Genomic DNA, 7,500 nt, shown 5'->3' on the forward strand with positions numbered 1-7,500 from the left:
GCCACTCTGATTGCTTTTTATTTGTATTGGCTGCTGTTGTTTTGTTTTTTTTGCGTTTACTATTCTGTTCAACCAAGTCTGATGAATAACCGCACTTGGATCCTTTAATTAAATACATAGGCACTTATGAGTGAATACTGTTCCTTTGGGCAATGTATCTGTAACTGCTTTCCAATACTATGTGTGGGACGTGTGGTACTAGTCGTTTAATTGACACCTCAATGTGTGCAACACGTGTCAGTGTGTTAAGGTGAGTGTGTACGACTAGAGACAGACCCTCCCCAGTTTGTCAAGCAGTGGGTTATTCAAGTTGTTTGCCCGCTCTTAAAAAGGTATGCAGTCTTGCTGTCATCCTAACTCTAGTAAACCGATGGATGACAAAAACAAGAATTATGTAAAGAACAAATAGAGGAAATACATAGAAAACATTTAAAAAAGGTAAAATAAATATAAATAAGAACTCAAATTTATCCTTTTAAGATGACGCACTGACAGACTGCAGATGAAGAACTTGCTCTAAAAAGTATTGAGTGATGTAAGATACTCCAGTTCCCTGAGGTTAAATAAATTGAGGGATACGCTGGTAGCTGCCTTACAACATTTATTTCTGCCAAGTTGAATGTATCACCAAACGTCTTAATCTAAATCAGACTCACAGATTACAAGTGTTCTTTCCCCCAAAATGTATCTTAATGCTCCTTCCTTCTTAAAACCGTAGAGGCAGCTATAGTAAACCACTGCTGTACACATTGTATGTTACCTGAGGGAAGAGAATTCGCCTCCTTTCAAGCTTAGCTCGGACAGATTTACAGCAGTGGCTCGTGGTTGCTTGTGGAAGCTGGTCCGGTGTGGTGTTTGTGAGCCAGCGTTTTCAGAATGTCTTCCTAATTGATCAATTACCTTGAGCCAACACTGGTAGAGATATAGATCCTCGAGCGAGAGGCAGACAGACAGACAGACGGACACACACACACACGGATGCAGTGCTTCCTGTGAGTGATTTGCTGGTTGAACTGTGTGGTCCGTTTCGTCTCTATATTTAGACAGAATTCACACAAACTAGAAGTGCTCCTGCAAAGATGTGTAGGGGCCAGGTGGATGGAGGCCAGAGCAGTGCTGCGGGTGGGGAAGAGGTGGGGAAACTACTCAATCACCAGCTGCTGAAACAATCCCTGCCTAGCGGTGTTAGATCGACACAGATCGATTGATCTCTCATGTATTTATTCGACAAGTGCCAGCACTAACGATCTCTCAGTCATTATTCCGATTATTTATAAGTGGGTCGACTGTACCACGGCCACGGGGAATTACAAACGAGCATCCGATGAATCGTACGAGATCATTCAGTTCAGAGGTTTTTTTCCGAGCTTTTAGCATGAAAAAAAGCAGGTCGATGACGCATGAATCAAGGCGACAAGCGTGGAATACGTGATGTGAAGCAAAAAACTAACTGAACTTAAGGGTTAAATATCTACAGGGAAAGAGGGTTATTTTTTTATAATTAAAGTGGATTCCCATGTAATGTTTTGTTCACCAAGAGAAAGTATGCAAATGACTAGAGTTGGATTTGTTTTGACTGGGGTGTGTTTAGCTAATTGGACCAGTAGCAGATAGATTAAGACAAGTGAGTAATTAGCACAATGTAAAGTGCTGTGCGTCTTCAACCATGGACCGTGCTACCATCTATGTACACCGAGTGGTACCAGACGGGTACAACATATTTCTTACCGGCTTTAACACAGGTTTAATTACAACCAATGGAGTGTTCGCAGCTGCCTTGAAATAATTATAAATAAAACAAGATATGTGTACCTCTTAAAATCTCTCTGGGGGAAGAAGAGATTCAGAAAATATTCATTTGTGAGCCCTTTTGAGAGAAATGTGCAGGTTGGAAACCCATTTAATTAATGTGTGGGGGAGTAGCAAAGTATAGTTTGTAATAAATATCATTCTTTTAGACGTACAAGCTAGAATATTTGTTTTAGAAATGCAGTTCACGGGCATGCCAAAAACAAGCTTGGACATGACGTAACTAATGGTAAGAAAGTCACTAAATCTGGAGGGAAGGTAGAAAGGGCCAAGACCGATATGGTGGAAAAACCTCTTATAGCATGAATGATAGTGGTTATGATTTATAATGATAATAATCTACGTCCAAAGGACCGCAAACTGGAGGACCAAGTGTGCCACAGCAACCCAAAATGATTGGATATTTAATCAGTCACATGCTCGACACTCTTGACACTGCGGTTGTTCCGCTATGCTAGTGAGCTCTAGCGTTTATCTTCAGAAGTTACCTTCAGTTACGTCATGTCAAAGTACTTTTTTTCTGTCTGCTTGCATGTAACAAAAACGAGTCCAGCTGTAATTCTGTGTTAAAAATACGAAAAGATGTTCCAAATCCATTCGCTTCACACTTTCCCCACATTACAACCTGCCCTTCGCTCATTAAGCACGCATTCTTCAAGCAGAAATGGTTTCATCTTTCCCGATCATTATCTTGAACCTTTTTGGTGAAATTAAGTTAATGGCATTGTTTCTGATCACATGCTGTTGGTGGTAAAAATAAGAAAGAAGAGAGCATGCAAATTTGCATTAGTGAGGGCAGATGCACTCACTTCTGATCCAGTCTCAGATCCTGTCCCCTGAGCATGTGAAAAAATCCATGAACCAGTAAAATTTACTTTGCGTCGATTCTTCCACTGGCTTAATTTGTGCCGTCTCGGCGGGGTTGGCAGGGAAACGGAGCAGCGATGTGTCCGACCCAGCGCGCTGAGCATACCGGGTGAGGTAATTGAATTCTGGCAACTAAGCCAACTCCTGGGCCCAAATGGCCAGCAAGGCACACTTTCTGAAGAAGAGGACACAGACATTTCGGGAAATGAAAAATACTTAAGCTCGCTTGACTTTGCAATAAGTCGTTGTCTGCTTAACTTCACAGCGGCCAACCCACTCAGTGAGCCTCAGAGTTCTCACCTCTTTCCATTCCTCTCTCTCTCTACCTCCTTCTGTCACTTGGCCTGTTTTCCATCTCCCTCTCTGTCCCTGTGTCTTTACCTATTACCGTCCCTCCCGTTCTGTCTCTCTCATCCTATCTTGCACATTCACCTCCCTTTCCCTTGCTTATTTCTGTCTCTCCACCCCTCGGACAGTCTCCCTCGTATATCTCACTTGTACCTCGTCCTTCCACTCCTCCCCTCTAGCTTGTTTACTTTCCTCTCCCTCCCTTTATCTCACGTCCGCCTCGACCTTCCTCTCCGTCCCGGTGTGTCTTCACCTATTTCCACCTCCCTCTCTCCATCTCTCACTCTCCCTACCTGTCCCTCACTTTTCCCTCCCTCTCCGTCCCTGTGTGTCTTTGCCTATTTCCGTCTCCCTCGCTGCCTTTCCCTTCTCTCCTGTCTTTCTCTCACCTTTCTAACCCATCTCTCGCTCAATCCGTCTGTGTGTGTGTGTGTGTGTGTGTGTTTGTGTGTTACATCTGTCAGGCGCTGGGAGCAGCTTCACACCACACAGTACCTCTCCCTGGCTGTGCTGTCCCTGACTGTGCCGCCAGCCTGTGCGTCGGTCGGCCCTTGTTTTCAGCCCCATTAAGCCTCATCGCTGCATCATTACAGCGGGGCTTGGGCCTAGTGTCAGCGTCGCTTCCTGGTTACCCTGCTATGCATCAACACCTGCTTTGGAGCCAGAGGGTAAACAGAGGGCGAAGAGGTGTCGGCTAAGTCTATGTGTGGTGGCGCTTAGGGGGTTGGAACCAAACTCTGATGATCTGTATTTCTATATTTTTTGCGTGAAAAATCGAAAAGCCTAGACCCAAGGTGAGAACTGAATGCATTGTTACTTTAACATCTATGATGTGTGAGGAAGGTTTAGAAGTACGCTTTGTTGGGCTCGGTGTTCGTGATCTTTGCTGCTTTGCTGGAGATTCATCTCATACTCTGCTTCCACTTTTTTGTCGGAATTTCTTCCATTCCCTTTTCTTTCTTCCCCTTTTAGTTTCCTCAATTCTCGATTTCTTCCTTATTAGACCAACTTATTGTCTGCTATTTACACTATTCTCCCACAATCCGGGGCCTCATGCATTGACATCTGCGTAGGTTTCTGCGAAATTTAACACTGATAGAGAAAGTTAGAAATCTGTGTACGTGGAGATTAACCGAGACTTTCACAAAAGTTAAAAATGGTACTGGGTTTTCTGTTTCTACATAGCAATTGTTCTGGGAAGAGTTCACACCTCATTGACTCCTATAATTGACCAGACATGGTCTGGGAATGACCATAATAACCTAGGCTTGGAACCAGACTAACTGCTGCTAGCTCGTGTTTTATTTGCTGTGGCATATACGGCTGGCCTCCCGTTCAGACAGATATCCAGCCAACCTGGCCTGGGTTGGGCCAGCCACAACCGTTCTCCCAAACCCCAGGCATCGCACGGCTTATGGCGGACTGGCATGCAAAACTAGTTATAATGTCTTTGTCATAATGTATTTCGACATGCACAAGGCTTTATCTCTCTCGGCCGTTTCGCTCCCAATGTCATTGATTCATTCAAACTTTATTTAAAAGTCTCAGAGGAATCATTGAGCGGCTTTTACTATGAAGCCGAGATTACACCATAGAAAATGACATATAAATAACTAAACAAACAGATAAAATTCAACAAATTAAATCTGTTCAACAATTACAGGCAGATATGGGCAAATTCTTAAAAGTATTCCTAAAGCTTCACAAAGTAAATTTAAGATGATTCAAGCAAGATGATGCAAGATGTTCCATGATTGCACTGCTGAAAGACTAAAAGTTGTCCTTCCAAGATCATCCCTGGCACGATCCCACTGCCTTCCAACACTGCGTAAGCGGGGTTGTCTAGGGTGCATATTCACGTTTATCCTCATCTGCCAGGTCTCTGAAACTTTGTGTGGAAACCGGAATATGCGTGTTTACGAGGGCCTTTCTCTGCAGCACCCTTTTTTCTCATCTGGCCCCTAGTTTCCCCCTCTCCCGAAACTCCAACTGAATCATTTATTACAAAAACCCCAGGGCGTCTAACCACTGTCTGAATGCTCCATCAATGTTTAATGAATGCCGTTTCGTTTGTTTCTTCCACAATAAATAGGGTAAGCTCTTTTGTCGCTCAGTCGGCCTAGTGTTTTTTTTTCTGCAAATATATCCTGAAAACACACAACTATGCAACTATTTTCAAAGATGAAAAAACAAGTCATAAAAAACATTTTACAAAAAAACAATGATTCCATGTCAAAATCCCTCCATATTCCATTACAAAAAAAAGATTTACCCCAAAAACTGCTGGTATTAGTATCGATACCAGTAAAATAAATATAAGGGTGCCGGTGAGCGTCACCTATCTACTTGATCTTAATTCATTTCCTGCACTCCTTGTCTTCCTCCCGCAGCTAACCTGTCCTGTCAGTCTGTCTGTCTGTCCTCCTCTCCTCCCATCCCCTCCTTCCTCAGCTGCCTGTCACCAACTCAGCCAAAAAACGACTTACCATTTCCTCCCAATGTCCCTCCTCGACCTCACCTCAACCTCCCGCCCCCTCCTCGCAGGCTTCCCCGTCCATCCTCAGACCTCCCTCCCTTCTCTCCTCCACATTCCCCCCCAACCCGGAGACCGTAATCCCCCCCTAATGAAAGCTTGCTTGTCTGAATACTTTTTAAAGGCCTGTTCAATACTTAATGAACACGCCATGAATATTTGATGGGCCCTAAAGCCCGGGGATCCCGCGGGGCTCGTTTGCTATGGAGATCAACAGGGTTCATCACCTTCACAGCCTCACACCACTCCCAGATCTACACCGGGTAGTAATGGACGACCTCACCGTGCGGTCCCTGCCTGACCGGGGGAATGACCGGTGGATTGGTCTCTGGGGAGCACATTGGTGCGTGTGAGAGTGTGCGTTGCCGCAAATCGACGTGAAAGGGGCAGTTATTTGCTTTCTGTTGTGCGTTCGGGTTCTGTGTGGTTGTTTCGTATATGTATGCACGTTTTTGACATAGTTTGTGTTAGTTTTGGTATTACAGAGGTATTACCTGAACAAGCAGGGTTTTTGATTCCAGGAATTTAATAAGCATATGTAATATCTGGGGCATTAAAAGCTGTTTTTGATGCAATGCTTGTTTTTCACCCCATATGGTGTGTTTGAGGATCTTAAAACTTGTGCAGGTCCAAGCATATGCATGGAGGGGGATATAAATATGTATTATAGCGGATCAAATTATACGTCTCTAGAGTTGTTTTGGTTCGCCTGAGTAATGAAAAACAGAGACAAGCTCAAGCTACAGTATCTTCATTTTTCACAGTTGAATAGTCATCATAAAATCTAGCAGTACACTTGTCTGTTTTTCATTTTATTTTTGGTCCAAGCTTTTACGAGAGTCATGAGAATAGGAGACGCAGTTTGGCTATGATACACATAGAAGTCACAGCATAAAAGTACATGACCTTGTATAAAAAGCTAAAAGTATTAATAGCTTAATAAATACAAACAAATATTTAAAAAACTGTTTTTATTAAATTAAACAAGTACGAAAGAAGTGTGAAAATCAAGCCATGTTGTGTGTCAACGAATATTAAAGTTGACAACTCTAAATATAGAAATATGAGGACATTAAACACAGAACCGTTAAGAAGTAATTACTCAAGTCTCACATCACGGCTTAATCGAGCCTCGCCAATCCAAGAAGAGGCAGAGCAAAGAGAAGCCTCCTCTCCTTTTTCCTACAGCATCCGTCTTTGGCAGCCGAAGACGAGTGACCCGAAGGTCTCTGGCGGACAGGTGCTGTATCTGCTTACACAGCAGAGTCGCCAGATGCAGCCACAATCAGAGTGCTGGCATTCAAACCAAACCCGTGTGCGTCTTTGCATTCACTCCTGCCTCTGCATCTGCCTAGTCTGCCTCGCTTTCCATTATCGACTGGGAGAGTTCCGGGTCAGGATGGACAAATGGCCCCCGGCGGCCCCCGCGGGGTCCAGATGGGACGGGTAGGAGGCCTTTGACACCTGACTCACGGGACGATGGAGAGAAGATTGAGGAGGCCATTTCATAGATTTCCCTAAATGCTGAAATCCAGGAGGAATGCGGTTGCTTCCGAATCGACCAACGGTCATTGCCAAATATCAACAGGGTTTGGTGGTACATCTGCAAAGATGAGGAACAAGGGAAATTGCCGGAGGCAAATGTGGTTCAGAATCAGAAGTACTTCTGCGTCTAGGAAACCTAGCCAGACTAATGTCAACAAATATGTCCCATATTTTATTTTTTAAGTCATTTTTTGTGTTAAGGAGCACCTGCGTTGGAAATAGCCAGAGGGCAGTCTTATCCCATGTTGAAAGGCCTTTTATAGGTAGTGCTCATCATTGTATTTCCACTGGAAATATCCCTGCATCTCCCTGAACTTTGTCCATGTCCATACTGATTAAGGGTGCTGTCTGAGCCAATCAAGTTGCATACTTGGACACAGTTGGACACAGTTTGGGAT

The 7,500-nt window shown here is 43.9% G+C and overlaps 1 protein-coding gene across 1 annotated transcript in view; it reads right to left on the reverse strand.

Annotated features, from left to right (window-relative positions):
- LOC115553647 (RNA-binding motif, single-stranded-interacting protein 3) overlaps positions 1-7,500 on the reverse strand; it is a 127,206-nt gene that overhangs the window by 38,138 nt on the left and 81,568 nt on the right.

The sequence above is a fragment of the Gadus morhua genome, chromosome 11 (assembly GCF_902167405.1).
Source record: "Gadus morhua chromosome 11, gadMor3.0, whole genome shotgun sequence".
Lineage (NCBI taxonomy): Eukaryota > Metazoa > Chordata > Actinopteri > Gadiformes > Gadidae > Gadus > Gadus morhua.